The sequence below is a fragment of the Stegodyphus dumicola genome, chromosome X1, assembly GCF_044657685.1.
Source record: "Stegodyphus dumicola isolate Sdum_Otavi_A_Nest chromosome X1, ASM4465768v1".
In the NCBI taxonomy this organism is placed as follows: domain Eukaryota; kingdom Metazoa; phylum Arthropoda; class Arachnida; order Araneae; family Eresidae; genus Stegodyphus; species Stegodyphus dumicola.
The window spans coordinates 63,374,413-63,395,011 of record NC_140780.1 but is presented as its reverse complement, the minus strand read 5'-3'; the positions used below and the strand labels follow the sequence as shown (position 1 = coordinate 63,395,011).

General features: G+C 33.1%; 1 protein-coding gene and 1 non-coding gene across 2 annotated transcripts in view; one reads left to right on the top strand and one right to left on the bottom strand.

Annotated features, from left to right (window-relative positions):
* Positions 1 to 20,599, top strand: part of LOC118205107 (cysteine-rich venom protein AnHyalC-like) — a 188,318-nt gene that overhangs the window by 39,972 nt on the left and 127,747 nt on the right. The window lies entirely within an intron of this gene.
* Positions 15,501 to 15,573, bottom strand: TRNAS-CGA (transfer RNA serine (anticodon CGA)). Its single transcript has one exon. It is a non-coding gene; the product is annotated as a tRNA-Ser (tRNA).

Below are 20,599 nucleotides of genomic sequence, written 5' to 3'. Positions count from 1 at the left end.
AGTGGGGGATAAAGCTCTGAAAATGAAACCTTCTCTTTCATGTGCATATGAAGATAGAGTGCAATATTTCTGCCCTAAATTAAAAGACCCATTTTTCATCGAGAGAATACGAAAGGGAAGGAGTGCATCTTAAATAAAAAAATGGGAAGATTGTGGTTGCTAACGTTGATCAGTTAAAGAGATATTATGAATAAGCTGATATTCCCATGTTCAAAGATACTTTGCAGGAACCACTTTCGGGCTGAAGTGAAGAACTAACTGAATAAACCGCAACAGTTCAATCGAATTCCAGAATGCAAGTCCCGAAAAGAAAAGAAGAAGTATTTAAGTTTACTTGTCAACGTGGAACGATTCGACCAGCAAACATAGATAACTGTTTAGTTTTTTTAAATAAAAGGGAATAGTTCCTGATATTGCCTCAAAGACGTCACCAAATGTAGAACTTAAAATAATTTTACCCTTAATTTCTGTTTCTAAATCAGGATCTAATGTTGTGTTAAAAAATGTGCCCGAATTATTTATTGTTTCTGCTTGCGTCTCTGCAATATGAATAGTAATCTTTTGCAGAGGATATAAATTAATTTTTTTATTAAAATATTTGCGTTTCTGTAAATGCTTAGAATTAGTATCAATGTCTTTGTTTTTACTTGAAATGTTAGCTTTGAATTTACTTGCACATTATCGCTTTGTTTATTTGACCTATCAAATTTATTTCCCACCTGTTTGGACAATCTCTAGCTACATGTAAACTGCTACTACAAACTTAACATTCTCGTGGTTTTAAGTTCATTTACTATTGAATCTTTTCTCAGCGCTTGTGGAATATATTTAGAATTCTTGTTGAATTAATCTCGATAACTGGCGTGTTTTTCACCTGTTATTCTCTCGAAATGTCTACCTTTCGCACAGGACCGGGACAGGGGTGAGACCTTGCCTTAGGTGAACAACTGAAAGGGGTGGAAAATTATTCACGGACAGTTAAAAAGTTATTTTAAAAAGGAATGACAGTTGTCAACATTCACATCGGTACACACCAAGAAGCAAGCTCAAAATCTTCACATTTAAAGAAACAAAACCTTATTAGCACAGTTTGCGATAATTTAAAAGCATTGCATTCTTGATACTTCTTTCATGCTTTGAGCTACATGGCTGATTGTATGTTATACGTACATTAACCATCTTTCGTAGCTGTCTTCTTGATCAGAGTGGAGCTAACTAATTGCATTCAGGGTTTTTAATACATATTTTTAGCATGTGGTTTCTATAATTCCTAGAAAGGAGGTACGATGAATTCTATGCTTTAAACTATAGGTTTAGCGCTGGCGAGCCACATCAATTAGTTCATAAAGCTCCGTGGGTCACACATCTGTCAAATAAATGGTGTACTCCGAAAACTTATAAAAAGAGAGATGTTTATAAGACAACAACTAATCATAAGGGCAGAAATGGTGTTACAGAATTTTATAATATCTAATATTTTGGGTTTTTGTTCAAAAAATAAAATTCAATGGAAGACGAAACAATTTATGCTTTTTTTAATTATTGAAAAGAATGAAAGTGACATGATATATAGTTGTGGAGACATTGTGTAAATTGGAAAAGCCGGAGATATGAAAAACTAGCAACCGCCTTCGCCGAGAATCGACCACGGACCTCTGGAATACCGGCCATCGTGCAGAACCACTACAGTACGAAGGCACGCTAGGAAAGTGTGAGAATGTTACAAAATCCAATGACAATAAAAAAAACTCGCATTACTGGCGCGATGGAAGTTATTTCAGTCTTAACGAGAAACTCAGCATTGGTTTTGTTTTATTAATGCTTCGAAATTCAGTAGAATCTGTGTTGTGATTCGTAAAATATTATCCAAATGTTGATCTGTTAGATGCGTTCTAGTTTTTGATTTTGTATTCTTCATTTTACTAAACAAGTTCACATATGTAGGTACTTCCAAAGATAGAAGACATGAACAAAACATGTTTACGTCTTCCTGGATACTTGTCTTTGGACACGTACTTCAGATAAATATCAATTGATGTAGGATTTTCAAGAAACTTCATTTTACTGCTGTCACACTACAAATCTACTAATTAACTGAAATTCAGATGAAACATGTTCGATGTCTGCCGAGAATGGCGAGGATAAAATTCTCATGAAAATTTCATTTTCACGGAAGTCGAAAAATCAGCTTTTGAGTACTAGTCTCATATTTGAAATGCACTGCACATAACCTTGTAGAGCTCAGCCAACGAACTTCCGCATAATACACAAGGTCACTATGTTCAGCTTCCAAACCACTCAAGTACTTTCCAAACCACTCAAGAACTGTTGAAATTGCCTATAATTAAGTCCTTTGGGATTGTATGAATATTACTACTTTCACAACAAAAGTCATCTCATGTTAAAAGTTTGGAAAGTTTCTTCTTGCTTAAATTTTGTTGGTGGATGCAGTTTAAAGCTATCATTGTATTATTAACACATGCCTTCGCATCATATTTGAGTAATATTATTGCTCCTGTTTTCTGTCTGGTCATAGAGGGAACGCCATATTTGGTTATGGCAGATATATTGCTGCAGTCAAACTCATATTTATCCAAAGCTTTTGTCAGAGTCAAATACGGATACCGTTTTGTACTTTTAAACAACGACACTGGTTAATTCCTCTACAATCATAGTTTCTATCAACGTAAAGAATAAAAATGTCTGTTTGGGCAATATCTATTGCATCCGTTTATTCATCTATCGCTAGAGAATAAAACACAAAGACTATGCATTTGGATTTTAATTTATTGACTATATCTGCTGCCAGATCCTCCACGCGTCTCGTTACTGTCACACCAAATACGTTAATGTTCGGAATAGTTTGAGCGTGCGATGGACAAAGCACGTTGGTGCGCATTGAAGGCGTTCTTTTAAAAACTCTTGATCAGCAAAAAGCTTTCCATCTTTAGCAATTTTTTTATAAAGATAACACGAACACTACTTTCGAACACTTTATTCGCTCTGAAGTGCTGACAGTTTAACTTAATCATAACTCTCTTATTATAATTCTCTGACTTTATCGCTTCGAAAATGTCCCTCCGATGCAGAATGTTTTCTATTGTGCTTGGTATTATAATGCCTCTTGATGTTATAATATTTCATTTCAACTGCACACTCGTTGCAAATAAGACAAGCTGCTTTACTCTTGTGCTCAACGAAAAAATAAAGAGATGTCACCCATTCTTAAAAAAATCGCACTTTCTTGAACTTTCCTTTTTTTGGTATCACAACTTGCAACTGCGCTCTCATTCGAAGACCAGAAACTCAACTCTTCTAAATTTCAAAATATGAAATAAATACGAGTATCTTAGCTTAAATAAAGTGGGCAAATCCTGTTTATCACCAACTAGTCGCGATGTTTACATCCACCACTTCCTTTGCTAACTGATTGTAATTTTGGGAAAAATAGAATTTCATTCATTTTTCTCTTTCAATACTTTTGAACAATATGTATATGAATGTATGAGAAAGATCCCAAGCACTGTTCCGTTTGTATTTATTTTAGTCAAAAATGTCAATACGCTGGAATGACCAAAATATATTAAATCTCAACAAAAGCAGAGTTGGGTGAAATAAATATCAAACATCTCGCAAGCTTCTCTACTGGTAAAATTAAAGAAAAGCAAATAAGAAAACTGCACCGACACTTTCGTTTTTAACTTATCGGAAGGTCTCGGAGGGCCAATAAAATATCTTCGATGGACCACTAGTGGTCCGCGGGCCATAAGTTGAAGATCCCTTTTTTAAATAATCAAGCTGAATTAAGAGAAGGACTGACGACATTAACTTTTTCTCAAACGTGCCGCCTTTTCACCGTTTTTTAATATTATATTTACTACATTTTACTACTATACTATATTTTTAGCATTGCTGGAACTAACGTATTGAAGCTAATTTTCATTTGTGGTAGTGAACTTTATGGACTATACTTGCCTGAGAAATATCAAATTTCCGACATCAGTAATTTTCCTCTGTTTCTCTTTAATCCGAATAGTAGCTCTCTGCTCTTTTACTTCGCTACAACAAGGTTTTCAGTCCACTTACTGAAGCTGGACAAAGTGGCGGTTGTGTGAAATTTATTTCAGCTGCCTAATACATATAAGTATATTGGAAAAATATCCGGAGTTTAACTAAAGATCTTTAATAAAGGAACGATAGTCGGTTATCAGTTTGTTTCTCCATTTTTCTTATAAGATTTGGATTGCTCTATTGCTAAAGAATAAATGTAAAATTTTTTCCTTTTTTCAACCAATTTAATTTCTTTCCTAATTGGTGCAGCTTATTATATTTACAATTATTCATGGAGCAGCTACAATTGTCACTACATGGATTGAGCGAATAGGCACCTTTTATTAGTTTCATTTTATACTAAGATTGGAATGTAAAATGATAAATTATAACAAGACTTCTTCTTTCCTGATATTTTCTATTACTTACAATGATATAATAAAATCAATTGTTTAGTATCAAAGAAATAAGAAAGAAAACTTAAAATTCTGAATTTTGTTGTAGTAGAATTGTGAAAGTTATTTCGGCTACTGCAAAAAATCCAAAATTTGCCAATGTCAGTAATATCGAAGGAAAATATCTCTTCGAAAAATGTAGTTTTTAATAAACGTTACGATAATGCATCAAGTCATGTAAGGTATTCAAAGGTAGATAATTGCAATCGTCTGAAAATAACAGCATCTTGAAGAAAATCATTTAAAAATTTTTACATTTTCTGCATTGCATTTAACTTTGGAAGGAAGAGAAAAAGTAAATAAAATTATACAATTAAAAACTGTATCTCAATATAAGGAAGACTTCTTAATAGATTTATTTATAAACGTGTTTGAAATCCAGTCAACTGGCTGACTGCATTGGTGTTTCGAAGTTTACGGCATATATAACGTAAATAGTACACCGTTCCTGTTAGAAAATAATATGCTAAGATATCTTTTTCTTGAAACAAAAAGCCCTGTTATGCTTTGCAGTATTAAATAAAATTAATTAATCAATTAATTAATGATGGGTTCTATATATCTATATATGTAAGATAAAAATATGTAAATCAAAATTATAATTTAAACTAGTGGTAACACCGTAATTCACCCTCAGTAACTTCTCTGGACTGCGTCATTTCTAGATCAATCCATCTTGCATAACTTGCATAATGCTGATGCCGTAACTAATTCGGAACTCCAAAATTCCAGAACTGAAACCTTTCTAATTCTTCTCTTGCAGTCAAGATGCTGCTTCGCTCCCTTTGCTTTGTAGTGCTTCTAACTACGCTGCTTTCTAAAACGTGATACTCTGTATAAAATTCAAAGACGAAATTTTTATCATTTAAATGCTTTTTAGAACTTAAAAGTTTATCTTTCAATTCTGCAACTTTCAAATTGGAATCGGCTTCTTCACCGAGTTCCCTCAGCACCGAAATCAAATCACTCTTAATTACTCCCTTAAAAATATTTAGAAACAATCTTCTCAAAAATTACAACAAAATTTCTCACCTTTTTATGAAATTCAATCACTTTTAATTTCCTCTGGTTCTCGTAAAAGAGCATGGTTATAGTGCTTGACAGGATGACGAAGATCCAAGATCAATATTTTTTAGCTGTAGCGGGAGAGTTTTATATTGCATGCACGCCATTTTTTATTGGCGATATTCTAAAGGGTTTACAGGCATTTTATTGGCGATAGGTTTACAGGCATTTTATTGGCGATATTCTAAAGGGTTTACAGGCATTTTATTGGCGATATTCTAAAGGGTTTGAATTCTAAAGGGTTTACAGGCATTTTATTGGCGATAAATTATTGAAGAATGGTTTATACTTGTTCTGTGCTTAACTGCAGAAGACACTATCCAAAAAGTCCACTTGTTTTCATTTACCAAATTGAATTTTGTCTGCAAGAAGTGGTTACATGCACCGGTAGAATTTGAATTCATAAAACCATTCTAAGTTATGTACGATATTTTTAACAATAAATTTCAGATTTTAAAATTTTATGAATTTTTTAACAGCAAAATTCTTCAAGTTACGTAATCTAATTAGTACATTTGAGAAGTAACTACTTTTTGTTTGTTCAAAATATTAGGTCTTATTGTTTCATGTTTGATATTGATTAGACTTCTATAATGCCATTTTGAATTCAACAAATCTGAAATTAATTATGCTGACACATCAACTAAAAATAACATTGCAGTTAATCACTAATGCAAAAGCATTTAATTAAACCTTTAATAATGAATGTGCTGTTATAGTAATTAAAGCATAACACTTAAGTTTAATAATAAACAGACTAGAAGTTCATAAATTTTCTAGAACATCAGAATAATAAGTACGTATCCTAGAATTCAGCTAGTTAGCACTCTCCAGATTTCTAAATTTATTTTTGAGCGCAAACCTAACATTAACAAAGAAACATGCATTTCCATTTTTACTGAAACTATATATTTGTAAGAATTTTTTATAAATCTGTAATGGCAGTTTATACTGAATTTGTTATCCTTCTTATGTTTGTGAAAAACATTTTCTTGGATCAGATATTGAAAGAGTAATCGAACATTTTCATGAGAGAAGAGGAAGTTCTGTAAAAATAAATTTGGTACGTCCAAGGCTTCGAAAGGATGCTTTATCTTCGTAACTGCAAAATATTTATCAAGTAAATCTTCAACTTCAGAAGAAAGTACTGATGATGGGATATAGACAGAATTGAGAGAAACAATTTACAGCTCGCACTTGCCGCAAGTCTTACCAGTAATTATATTTATGAGAAGAAAAAATGTTTTTACATATTTTCTGAATTTCTGTCGTACATAAAATCTGAGAAAGTTTTTGATACTTAGACTGCTATTTCCGAAAACGATAAAGTTTTCTTATTATTAATAACGATTATTGAAGCCTCTGCAATAGCGACAGATAATGTAATGTGTAATGCTTTTATTGGTAACTCGACGTTAAAATTAATAGATAAGTAACAGTTTTCTAAAGCAATAAATAATATAAATTGTTTTCTTAAGTTGTTTTAGACGCTTTATTGAATATTTCTGAACCACAAAAATGAAAATTTGTTTTCCAGTTGTAACAAAAATAGTTTTATCTGTAATGAAGACTGTTGATAATGATTATCGTGACTCACAGAACGCTGTTATATTCATTATAAAGTAACTGTCAAATCGTATTCGTAAAAAGACACGTATTTGTTATTAATCACATATGTATGTTTTCCTCGTTTCTTTATACTCTGTTTCTCCCTGTAATATCATTATGACCCACCCAAGAATTATTTATTGAATATTTCATGGATTTAACAGCAAACACGTTAGAGAAGAGTTTGATGAAAATTTCTTATCTTACTTTAAACAAGAGCTATATGGCTTAAATTCAGAAAACCTTACAGTTGCACTAATGTTGAATGAAATACCTATGAAAACCATATAGAAACAAATATGAGTGTCAAGGTGTTTAAATAAATGGTTTAAGAAGCATATATTTTCTATTCTATAGATTTGCTTATCGTACATGCATTGTAACAAATACTGTAAATTAGTTAAAAACAACGTAAAATTCGAAGATGAATTAATACTGATTGATTATAAGAAATTTCAACAAATAGGCTTTAATTCAGTTCTGCTAAAGGGTACATGCTTAATTAACAGACTGTTCATATTGATAATGGGGTGTGGTGGAGAATACAGCCTCGTTTACCAGAGAAACAGTCTCATTTCTGAATCAACTAGTTGCAAGCGCATTTTTTTCCTTTACCCGCTATTAGTGACGTCACGACCACAGCGCAAAGGCTTTTTTCTTTCGGTGATAATGGCCATACCGGCTAAAAACCAAATTCGGGTGCGAACGCCTTACTCCACGCTCCTTACAGACAACTATAGTCTTTCACTAACTGTCTGTTTCTTTTACTGGCTCTTCACTGGCGAAAAAGAGGCAACTGATTGGTTAACCGTGGAAAGATATATAACCTAAATAATTTTTGTTCATGTAAATGAATTTTAAATATTTTTTTATTAAGTACGCTTTGTACAAGTGAAGAATGCTTCGTTAACTGCTTTCTGAAACTTAGATGTTCTTATATTATGTATGACAAATTTAAAGTACAAGTTAGCAGTTGATAATTATTTTATGTAAAATAGAAGCTAACATAGTGAATTTTAGTAGCTATAAGTTAGGCTCTCCAGGCAACTCTATGAGATTTATTGAAAATTAAGTATGGAACATTAAGTACAGCCTTGAAATAGGGTGTCGTTGAGGTCTAGCGTGCCTATGTTATTAGGAGATATTCGTGAAGAGATGATGTTGAATATTGAAAAGTTTCATAATATTTTTAAAGTTTTTTTTAATTATTTATCAGGTTCATTTTGAAATAACTGTTTGAAAACTTTTCATTAGAATGCGTGATGTGGCTATGTGCATGTAACAAAAACTATTAGCTTTAAATGTTTAAGGATTCTTTCAGAACATAAGGATTAGTGTTGACATTAAAAAACGTGTAGGGACTCTTACGTTAATTAACGAGTTAATCTCAGTCTTCTCTGTCCCATGTTCCCCACCAGAATGCATATTAGTAGCGAATATTTAAACTGAGGGTTTTTTGGATTTGGAAGTGAGAGATTTTCTGGCATCGCGTGCGTGCTATGTGGTTAGTTTCTTGCCAGCTGTAATAGTTGTAATTATTCGGCTTTGTGATATTTCGCTGCCGACACTTTCATTGTGACGCTCTGTTAGAGTTAGTGAGCCAGCTTCTAGCAGTACTTAATGGTGTAGTCTTTGACGTTTAAGTTAAATTGAATAGTTCTACTTATTTTTCATCACACACAACAGTTCTATTTATTTTTCATCACCTACAACAGTTCTATTTATTTTTCATCACCACGAGTTGTATTCATTATAGCATAAGAGCGTGCATGTTGCGAACTGAAGTGAATTGAAGCTGTGGCGTCAGCTTCTGTAATATATAGGAATCAAAAAGTTAATCTTCAGTTGAGTAGAAGAAAAGAAACGTAAGGAATGTTCCGGATGTTGTATTTATTTTATTCTCCACAAGACATTATCGTTGTTTCAGACATAGCGGTAATTCATTTCAAGTCTGTTATGGTTGTAGGATTAAATTAACATTACCATATCAGTGTAACCCTATTAAAATCTTAGATTATTTTAATATGAAAGATCAGTAATCGTCATATTTAATATGAAACACAAGAATACCTTTTAAATAAGTTATTACGCTATATTCTGTGAAACTTCCAAGGTTTTGATATAAATCTTGCTTCTTTGATTTGCGTATTAAATGTGTTTAATTTACTTATTATGTTGTAAATAATACATTTCTTACTTTAGAAAAAATGGTAATTTAGTTCCTTTTTGCTAAAGATTTCATTTTCTTGAATGAGTTCGAAATTTCAGTGAAATTAACATCATCATTCAGTCATGCTAAAATTGTATTCACCAAAAAAGTGGTAAATGGTAAAAATTATTTTTGGTTTTATAAATTATGTACAAGTTTTAATGTTATTGGTTGTAGCAAATTTTACAAGGAATCTATAAAATATTGTTTGAGTAAATGTTATAGGCGTGTTCTGAGATTTGACTGATAAGTAACGAATCTCGTATATAAATGCCTAATTAAAAATACAAACGGTTTTTCAATGTTGCCAATTTTCTTTTATATAACGTTTTAAGAAAAAGAAAGGAAAGAATAAAGAAATGTGAAGAAATACCCTTTTCAGACATACGAAACACATTTTTGCATAGTCGTATTTCTCAGTTTGTCGAGTCTTCTTAGAAAATCTGAAAAGTCATAGCACTCGATATTAACCACTGGTGATGTTTTCTGTCAGCAGAAATAAATATTCTTCCCAGGAGGATATTTAAAATCATAAAGAAATGAAAAGCTATTTTTACTCAAATGAAGTGTACCTTTTGTTATGTGAAATATAAAAGTGAATCGTAGAAGCTATAGATAATCGAATTCAATCTTAATTAATTTATTGCGACGAATTTTACTGGTCATATAAGAGTGGAATTACGTCAACATCCAGACGATTTAAAGACATTAAAATATGACGTCTTGCATGCAACAACATGCGTGAATGTTGTATCATTATAATGATATCGTGCTACATTGATAGTGTACTTGAAGAATAGCTCGTTTAACCATACAACATATCAGCCTCATTTTCCCCATTATTTTCCGGAATTTTAGGAAATAAATTGAACGCCAACAGGTTTTGTTTTTGAAAGATAAAAAAGCATAAATGCTATGAAAATTTCTGAAAACTTAGAATTTCCATCTCAAATTTTAAATTATTTTTGTTGTAATCACCAGAATGTCATAGAAAGAAAATTTTTATTTTAACTAATATAATTTTACGTTAATATACAGACTGCAACAGCGAGTGAGATTTCTTATTGAAAGCGAAAAAAAAAACTATGAGAAAGAAGTAGTAAATTTTGCAATCGCATTTCAATGCTCTAAATTATCCGTTCAGAATCCGACTATAAATCTTCTCCTACGTGCTACAAAAGAAAAAAATATACCTCTTGCGTAACGGAATTATTTCTTCCTTTTAGACTCACTTTAAGCGTAACCAGAATATTTACGTAAGCAAAAAAAAAAAAAAAAAATTCAGAATAGCTGTAGTTTGTGTCTCGTATCGTTATGGCTTCTCTATACTAGATGCACGAATAAGCTGAGAGAGAGAAAATAACATTGTGATAAAATGTAATGTTCTCAGATCGCGTTATGAATATGAATTAGACAGGGAAAAATCTTTATAAAGGAATATGATAATAAAGAAAGGACACTTTTTTTCTTTGTGTATTCTTGGGCAAGTATTCCCTTAATATAAAAGGATGTGCTTTCTAATAATTTGCAAGAGCACCTTGAGCGATACATTTTAATATGTTATTACGTTTTATATAAGCTAAAGTGAAATTAGTACTGCTTTGATACTTAAAGGCTTTTTTTCCAGAGAGCGAATTTTGGGCGAAAGGATGTATAGAATTGCGATCTTACTTGCAAAAATGCTTAGATTGCTCTTGTCCTCCGTTGGAACTATGTTCAACAGTTCATTGTTGGAAAGTTTTTGATATGTGTAGTTCTTCTAGTCTTCTAGTTAAAGAGCTTTGATTGAAACAGCGCTTGCAAACATGTTCTTAAGCTTCAGATAAGCAAAATGGAAGTTTCATTTTGTAGCACAATGTCAAGGTCAAGATGTAAAATCGTTTTATTCAGTAGATAGTATATATAGATAAATTGCTTGAAACATAATCAGGAAACACCGTCTTACCAGCAACAAACTACACTGGTTATCATAAATTAAGGAAAAATCACAAAAATCACGATTACTGAAAAAGTTACATGTAGAATTTTATGAAACTTACCTACAATATACAACACATAGTAAGGTATCAAATAACATAAAAATAAATTACCAGATAATTATGGTAGTACAGAAATTAGCATTTTGTATAAAATGAACAAATCAAAGGTGTCGGTTTGCTATAGGAAAAGTATCTTCAGTATGGAATATGGTCTCCTCTAGAAGCAATACAGCACATACAGCGATGCGTGATGCTTTCAATTATGCGGTCTATCAGTTCCATAGGAAGCGAGAGTCATTACTCTTGCAAAGCAGTTGCAAGCGCGGAAAGGGTCTGAGGGGGCGGATTGAGAGCAGTTAGACGTCGCTCTAAAGCATCCCAAACGTGCTCGATAGGATGCAAGTCAGAGGATCGAGCTGGCCACTCCACGCACATGATTGTTTCCTGTTGAAGATAATCATTTACGATGCGAGCCCTGTGTGGTCTTGCGTTATAGTCCTGTAACAGGAAAGCATCACCTATTGCCACGGCACATGGGCGCACATAAGCATCAAGGATGTCATCTCTATAAACGGGAGCATTCACGATTTCCGTTGGAAAGACATGGAGGTCTATGCGTCCACCCAAAGAGATGCCACCCCAAACACAGACACTGCCCCTTTCCGTATGCATCTCTTTTACGGATGTTTGACGGATGATAACGGGTTCCAGGTTCTCTCGATATCAAATAATGCCTACCATCGCTTTCTAGACTAAACCTAGACTCATCCGTAAAGAGAACAGCCTTCCACTGATCAGGCGTGCAGTAGACATGTTGTCGTGCCTACTGCAAACGGCCCCTCCTATGGCGTGACGTGAGCGGCACGCAAATGGCTGGTCGCTTCGCATACAGACCACCTTCCTGAAGCTTTCTACGCACAGTTGACGTGACACCAACCTTCCGGTGGCTGCAGCAAGGGAGGATCTAAGAAGAGTCGGAGTAGCGGTTCTATTCCTGCGTACACATAATGTCAAATATTGGTCATTGGCGCTCGTTGTAGCAATTGGCCGTCCTTGGCTGAACCTCCTAGATGCCGAATCTGTGGTCTGAAATCTCCTCTAAAGTCTATGAACCACAGAAGGATTCATATTTAGCCATCTGGCCACTTCTGTTTGACTTTATCCTGCCTCTAGTTCCCAATGGCTTTCCATCGTAGTTCTGCAGGCAAATGATGCCTGGAGGTCATTGTTACGAATTGGCTATCTCAAATTTCTGATGTCACTATCACAGTGAAATATGCGGGCTTGCTCTCAAACATGGACTTTTATTCTCCTCGCAGACGACGTATTCCGAATGCAGCGCCACTAATTTGCATATTGCAGTTTTATTCAGCTAATCTTACTTGGCAACATATTCAAATTTTACAAGGTTTGGCTTATTTTTGAGGGAGTTATCCATATTTTTGTGATTTTTCCTTAATTTATGATAACCAGTGTAGTTTTACGATAAATTACAAAAATTACTGTCTAATTATCAGAAATTTAGATTACTGACATTTAGGCAGTAATTTTATCGCGACGTGAATTTCCTCAATTATTTATGTAGATTAGTGATTTTCCAAGATTTCGTGACTATCAAATTTTTTCGTGAAAATTTCCCATAAATTTCAAATTTGTATTGTAAATATAACATTATTTTTCCTATTTAAATTACTTTAATACTCTCTTCATTAGAACTTACATGAAAAGTAATTCTGCTCCAAATCGAAACAAACTTTCTTAAACAGAATAAAATTGCAGCCTATTATCTGTCAGTGTACTCAAACAGTGTCAATGCCAAACTATCTTTTCTAATAAGACGATAGACAGAGTGTTAAAGGGAAAAAAACTGCATGAGTACAAAATATAATGAAAATAAAGATTTTAGCGTAGACTGTAAAATAAATTTAATGTCATATACATAATTCCTTACATTGCTGAATTTGACTGTTTATAAAAGCAAAGCAAGCATTACTTTTAAAATCTGTTAGAAAAATGTTCATTTATTATCATTTAGATATTCATTAATATTTCGTATTGCTACTCCATATACACTTCTATTATAATTGCTACATATATAGTTATTTTTGTTATTTTGTGAAGCTGTTAGTCTTAAACCATTAGCCACGTAATTTTTAATGTAAATCCTAATCCTCGAAATTCCGCGATTTACTCTTCTATCTCAGAGAACTTAGTTTTATCTCCCGCGCTAAAGCTACTGCCTACAATGTAATCCTAAAAGGCAAGCTTTAGTATATAGAGAATAACAAATAATTATTATAAATTTGTGATGTTGCATGGCCCCAACTTGCAACTTGCCCAACAACAATAGTAGTGACTGCTATGAACTGGAATTACACAAACTCTTAAGAAGGGTTTAACTTCCTTTTTATTTCACTTTAGAAGTTACAGATGCGTTCACTTGACGCTCACAAACTACGCCGACTCGGCGGTTAAATAAAAATAAGAAAGTACAACTAAAAATGAATAAATAACAAGTCACTACCTACGAGGCTCTATAAACGTGACTAACTTAACCGCGTTCTAAGATACAGCTGAGATTTCAGCAAACTTTCTTAGTAAGAAGTTGAAAGATTCAACTAACTGCCGAAGTAGGCTCACAGGCCGAAACGCGCGGTTCTTAAATTTCTACCTAGCAACCTTCACGCTCGTGAATCAAGAAAGCACACCTACAAACTCGTTTCCCTTCTATTTAACTCAAATTACTTCTGCTAAAAATTTGAATACTTTGCGCGTTCTACTAAAATTTACATACTCTGGCATTGGCAATTCCAGGGTAAAGTAAGGCTTGACAGGAAAGATAGCTTAAACTTAAAATAAATGTTAGTTAAAATAAATATAAACCCTACAAATTAATAACCTTAGAGATTAATAACCTTAGAGAATTAATAACCTTAGAGAATAAATTAATAACCTTAGAGAATAACAAATAATTTAAAGATGTTTCAAGCAAAAGTATAATTGACAATCTAGGGTTCAGTTATACAATGGAATAACGAGTGAAATTAATGTAACTTTTTTTATAAGATCAGACGGCCGAGAATAACTTGACTATACCTCCATTTGAATCTATAATCTTTACATATAAAACTATAATCTCTTAATTAAATGAGAATGTTGTTGATTTTTATATATTTTTTATTAGAGTATTGCTCCAAATTTCACTGAACATTTTCATTTGAATATTTATGCGAATTATATATTTTTCATTTTTATATGACTGTTTAAAGAAAAAGTATTTTATGGAAATATGAGTCGTAAAAGTTATTGACTGAGAAAAAGAGAACTGTTGACAAGAGAAAAATAAAGTGCATGCAGGTGCACTGCTAAGAAAATTTATGAACACATTATTTATTGTGAATAGCTATTTAATCGTGATGAAATTACTAAAACCTCTTTTTGCAGAGTGGATCTGCTCTGTTGATGAATTTAATCTTGATCAAAGGATTCCTATATTTTTAAAGAGGGAAAGCAGATTATTATCAGCTCACATAAATAACGCAATTTTTTTCTCCGAACTGCATCGTATTCCGTAGGAACTTCATTCATACTTTTTTCCTTATTCATTTTTCTTTTATGACATGACGGCCTTATGAATACGGCGACATCTTAGATGAATGAAAAGTAAGCTGTTTCAAGGACTTCATGCCTTCTAAGATAAATGAGAAAATGTCCCTGTTTTAATAATTTGATCTTTCTAAATAAAATTCGGAAAACAAAAACCAAGAGGCTTTTTACAGCTTTAAATCTATAAAATGCATTGTTTTAATGAAACACAACACTGAGGAACCGCTAATTGTTATCGAATACTCTTATTAATTTACACAAATCTCTTATTAATTTATATGAATATTTCTCATGCTTTGCACGTAAATATTTAAGACATTTTTTTCCCTCGTATTAGACATTAAAAATATTTAAGTAACTGATAAAATTCTAAATAAAAGTGAACAAAAATAATAGCAGAAGCCAATTAAAAGATAAAAATTTAGTAATTTTATTGGCTCATATAAATTACTCAAGTTCTTTTATTATCGAAACCTTGTAGAGACATTAGGTATTTTTTGAAAGGAAGGAAAGATGAAAAATGAGCAATGCCCTCGCCGGGACTCGAGCCACGGACCTCTCGAATTCGCGTCGAGCGTGCTGACCACTGCACCACGAAGGCATGCTAAGATGGCGGGAGAAATACCTTATAGCCTTCCTTTTGAAATGTAATTTCTTTATATGTCCACAATATAATCATCATCTTGAACTTTCGTTTCCCATAAAAATAATAATGTTTTTTGGAGGAGGTTCAGCTGAGTTTTGGCATAATAATTATATGTACATAATATTTGATAGCGTAACCATATTTCTTCTTTTCTAAAACTCATCTTTATTATTTCCATACAAACATTACTACAAACAGGGTATATCATAAAATCAATGAACTCTTTTAAACTCAAAAATCTCCTTGATGCTAATTATTTTGAAATAATTAATACTTAAAAATTTCAAATTCAAATAGATGTACTATTATTAACAGTCAATTCGGAATAAATATTTGGTAGCTTTGCTAGATAATTGCTAGATATTTTGTTTGCTTTAAATGAAAGCTTTTTTCCTCTGAACTGTATGATACTGAAATTATGAATGATATTGCTGAAATTAAGAAGTGAGCTTAGAATCAAAGAAATACTGTATATTACGAATAATCAAAAATATTTGCGCTGTTTGAATAATTAGATATCTGTGATAACAAATCGTTTGAATAATCAGATAGCTGTGTTAACAAATCGTTTGAATAATCAGATATCTGTGTTAACAAATCGTTTGAATAATCAGATATCTGTGTTAACAAATCGTTTGAATAATCAGATATCTGTGTTAACAAATCGTTTGAATAATTAGATATCTGTGTTCCATATTAAGACGTAGAGCTGGAGGACAGCAACGAGTTTTAAATGAACTATCACTTCCTGTTGATTGTTTGTAAATAAAATATAATTTATTCACGAACGCCGCCCTGTCATTATAGTGGTCAGGAAAGCTGACTGCGACCCCGAAGGGCCTGGGTTCGAATTCCAGAGAAGGCATGGTTGTAACTGTCCGTCCCTTCATTCAAAGAGACCACCACATCCAGTCTTGTATAGATTAATGGACTGGGTTACATTTGTAATTGTAGTCTGCCATTGGAAAAAAAAATTCACAAACTTTACAGATCAGTGTTAATTATAAACATTATTTTCATTTTTTTGTTATTTTTCTCATACAATGGACAATGATACTATACATGATTGTGAGCACATCATTTCTCATGCTTTCATTTGAAAATATAGCGTGCATCGTAGGTCACATTGTATTGGTCATGCAGTATTTCACATTCACAAATCAATAAATTTCATATTACGAATTTAAATCGCAAGATCTTTAAAACGTTTGCGTTTAACAAGATTATAATGACAAGATTTTTAAAAGCAGCATATCTTTAGAATTCCCGATATAGTGTTAAGTGTTGCCATATATTTCTTCTTATATTCGCTATATCATTTATATCTGCTATATTATTCCTTTAAAAATAGTATATAGCGAAAGCACTTACCGGCAGCATTCTTTTATTTGAAAAGTGATTCGACACAAAAGTGAAATGAACACAAAATTGAGGATTGCGGCTTATACATTTTATTGTTTTTTAACGAGAGTTCGTCTTCATAATAAGCTTATTTATGTTGCATTTAACGTAATTACAAAAATACATTTAATGCTTAGAAATGTAGCATGTTGTTTTCAATCACATATCTATTTTAAATACGAAATTTGAGAAGTTAAATACAATTTTTTCTTTTATGGAAACCGGAAGTGATATTTTACGTCAGATTGAGAAGTTGAAGTAAAATATCAAAAGTTTATCAGTTTTAAACTGATAAGAGTTTACCAGTTTTAACCAAAATCTAATGCATTTTTTCCATGCCCATGAAAGTTTTGAATACTAAAATTCAAAGTTTTGGATTATATTTTAATGCAGTTTTTCACTAAAAACCCTTATTCTTCAACTAAAGTACCGCTTCTGATTGTCTATTAAAGACTGTTATTGGCTTTCAATAAAGTACTTCTTCCGGTTGTCTAGTTTTACCCAATATCTAATCAACTCTTTGTATGGACATAGAAAGCTGAAATACAGAAAGCAAAAATTTTCGGATGTTTCAGAGTTAGAGTCTTGGTGGGCGAAAAAACCGTCAGACTCAGGCAGAAACACAGACATCATTATAAAAATAGTAAAAACCTATTGTGGGTACCGAAATTCGTGCTTATTTTCCGAAATCTTGGTATCTAATAATTGGACCGAAAACATGACCTCCTTTACCTATGTATATAAGTCGGAGGTCGTAAAAAAGCATCTTAAATAACAACACAAATTTCAAAAACAAAAAATTTTATTAACAAAACAATATATTTTAACGAACTGCTCTTGGGTTTATAAAATAAAACAGCTAGTAATTGGGAAAGTTCAGTTAGTAATTGATAAATTATACGGTTATTCGATACTTTAACATGCCAAACTCATCAGAACGGTAAAGGCTGTCAGAGAACATATCATCCCGACTACCTCTTAAGTGCAAATTTTACAATTCAAAATGAAGCTTTAAAGTAAAATATATTTATTAATATGTGAACTAGACAGTTACACAAACTTAAAAGTATAAGAGAAACCAAACCCCGCTGTTTGCGGGTAACTCAAATACAGGTTCAAATATGATTAATGGCAAAACACAAATTCAACACACCCAATGAAAGCTCTACTCGGACTTACGTCTTCATGAAGTAAAAGCGGTTTGCCGAAGCTTAAGCCGCTAAATTAAATTCAACCATTAAAGATCGTAAACAGAGCACAGATCAGCCTATTTTGCCAAAAGCTTTTTTCCTACTCAAAATCTCGGCACTAATTTATACTTTAACTACACTCATGTCCATAAATTAAAGATAATGCAAAATCAGGCAAAGGAAGAGTTAGAAGCAAAACAAATTTGACTTATTTCTAAAGCTTATTTATTAAACTAAAGGTACAGAGCAAAAAAAGATGCTATATATTTGATATTATTAAAAAAATTAGCACTTTTTTCTCCCTGGAGCAAATTCAAAAAAAAAAAAAAAAAAAAAACCCTATTTACAAAAAAACCAATATTACATGGTTGGTATGATTGTTAATACATTGTATGTCTCCCAGACGATGCAATACAGTGCTTACAACGCCTAGGCATGCTGAGTATCAAATTATCGATCTGATCTTGGGGGGATATTACACTACTCAAAAAGCAATGCTCTCCGAAGTTTCGGTAGACATGTAGGAGGAGGTTGACGGGCTGCAACTCGTCGGCCAGGCATGTCCCACACGTGCTCTACTGGATTCAAGTCCGGTGAGAATGCTGGCCAGTCCATACGGGTGATATCCTCCGATTGAAGGCATTCGCATACGATGTTTGCACGGTGCGGACGGGCATTGCTATCCATAAACACAAATTGTGCGTCCATGGCGCCCCGAATCAAACGTATATGTTGTTCCAGAATGACGTCCCGATAGATTTGGCTTGTCATGGTTCCAATTTGAACATGCAGGTCAGTTCTGGAACCCAGAATAATTCCACCCCAAACGAGCACTCCTGCACCACCGTAACGGTGTCGTTCAATGATGTTTTCTTGGTGGTAACAGGTACCTGGAACTCTCCATATGAAAGTCCGGCGAGAATCAGACTACAAGCTAAACCTGGACTCGCCGGAAAACATTACACAAGCCCACTGTTGCGGTGTCCATAAAGCATGCTCTCTACTCCAGGCTAACCGCAGGCGACAGTGAGTTGCAGTAAGTGGAACGCATCTGACAGGCCTACGAGCATATAGACCAATCTGCTCTAAGCGTCTGTACACGGTCTGCCTTGAAATTGTCGTACCAGTGGTTGAAGAGAGCTGACGAGACAGGTTTGAGGCTGTGCTCTGCCTGTTTCTTTTGGCAGTAACTGCCAAATACCAGTCCTCATTCGGCGTTGTAACTCTGAGGCGACCTGTGCTGTAACGTCTACTCACATTACCATCATCTTGGAATCGTTGCCAAAGCCTGGAGATGACACTCTGGGCAATTAATTCCAAGTCCGTCTGATACTTCCAGTTGGGTACGCGCACATTCCAGACGGTCGATAATTCTACCACGTAAAAACTCATCCAAATGCGTCCTTTGTGTCATAACTATTCGGTTATTGCACTGAAATGTTTATAAAGCGCCTGCGAACAATTTTACTTCTTTGCCTGTATTCCTTATATATCATTCTCTTACACTCTCGTCATTGTGACGTACCATCGGTGTCATCTGGTTACTTCCTGAAATTTGCATATGATTCTTGAAGATGTGTGTAGTGATTTTACAGGTGATATATTTATTTTAGAGTTCGATTTCCGCGTGACTCCGAATTATCCTTAATTTATGGACATGAGTGTATTTTGCACTCCCGTGTGATTTAAAGAAGTGGTGCAAAATAATAAGATAGCTGTGTTAATTAACATAAAGCCTTACAGTCAACCCCCTAGAAGAATTGAAATAATTCGAAATGAAAAGTGTTTTATGACCCTGGTAGATAATTTAAAACCCTAACCAAAATGGGGCCAAGGCTTGTATATAGATAGATACTCAAGATTAAGTTACCATTGTTTTCTTGGAGGCTTACCACTTCCAGTTTTCCTGGAACGAAAAATGGTACAGTAAAAATTACAATCATATTTCGCACAATTTATTGCTTTACATATATGAATTTTACTTTCACATTTGCTTTTTATAATTGAATTTCCTTTTACGCTTTTATTACTTTACATTTTCCAACTGTTTGAAGCCTCCATGTGTTTATGTTATATAATTTGCACTTTTATCTTATATGTCATTTCACAAATGACTAGTTTAACTCGATCTGCAAGACATCCTATTTCCAAATATTTGGCCTAATATCTTTTCAATTTAACTTCAAAAACTTTCAAAGCAAAGTCTGTGCTGGAGAGCGAACATACCTTTCACTGGATTTTCAATGCCTTTATTTTCACTCAAAGAATAAATGCAAACAATTTGATATTTTGACGCTTTTATTACTTTACATTTTCCAACTGTTTGAAGCCTCCATGTGTTTATGTTATATAATTTGCACTTTTATCTTATATGTCATTTCACAAATGAC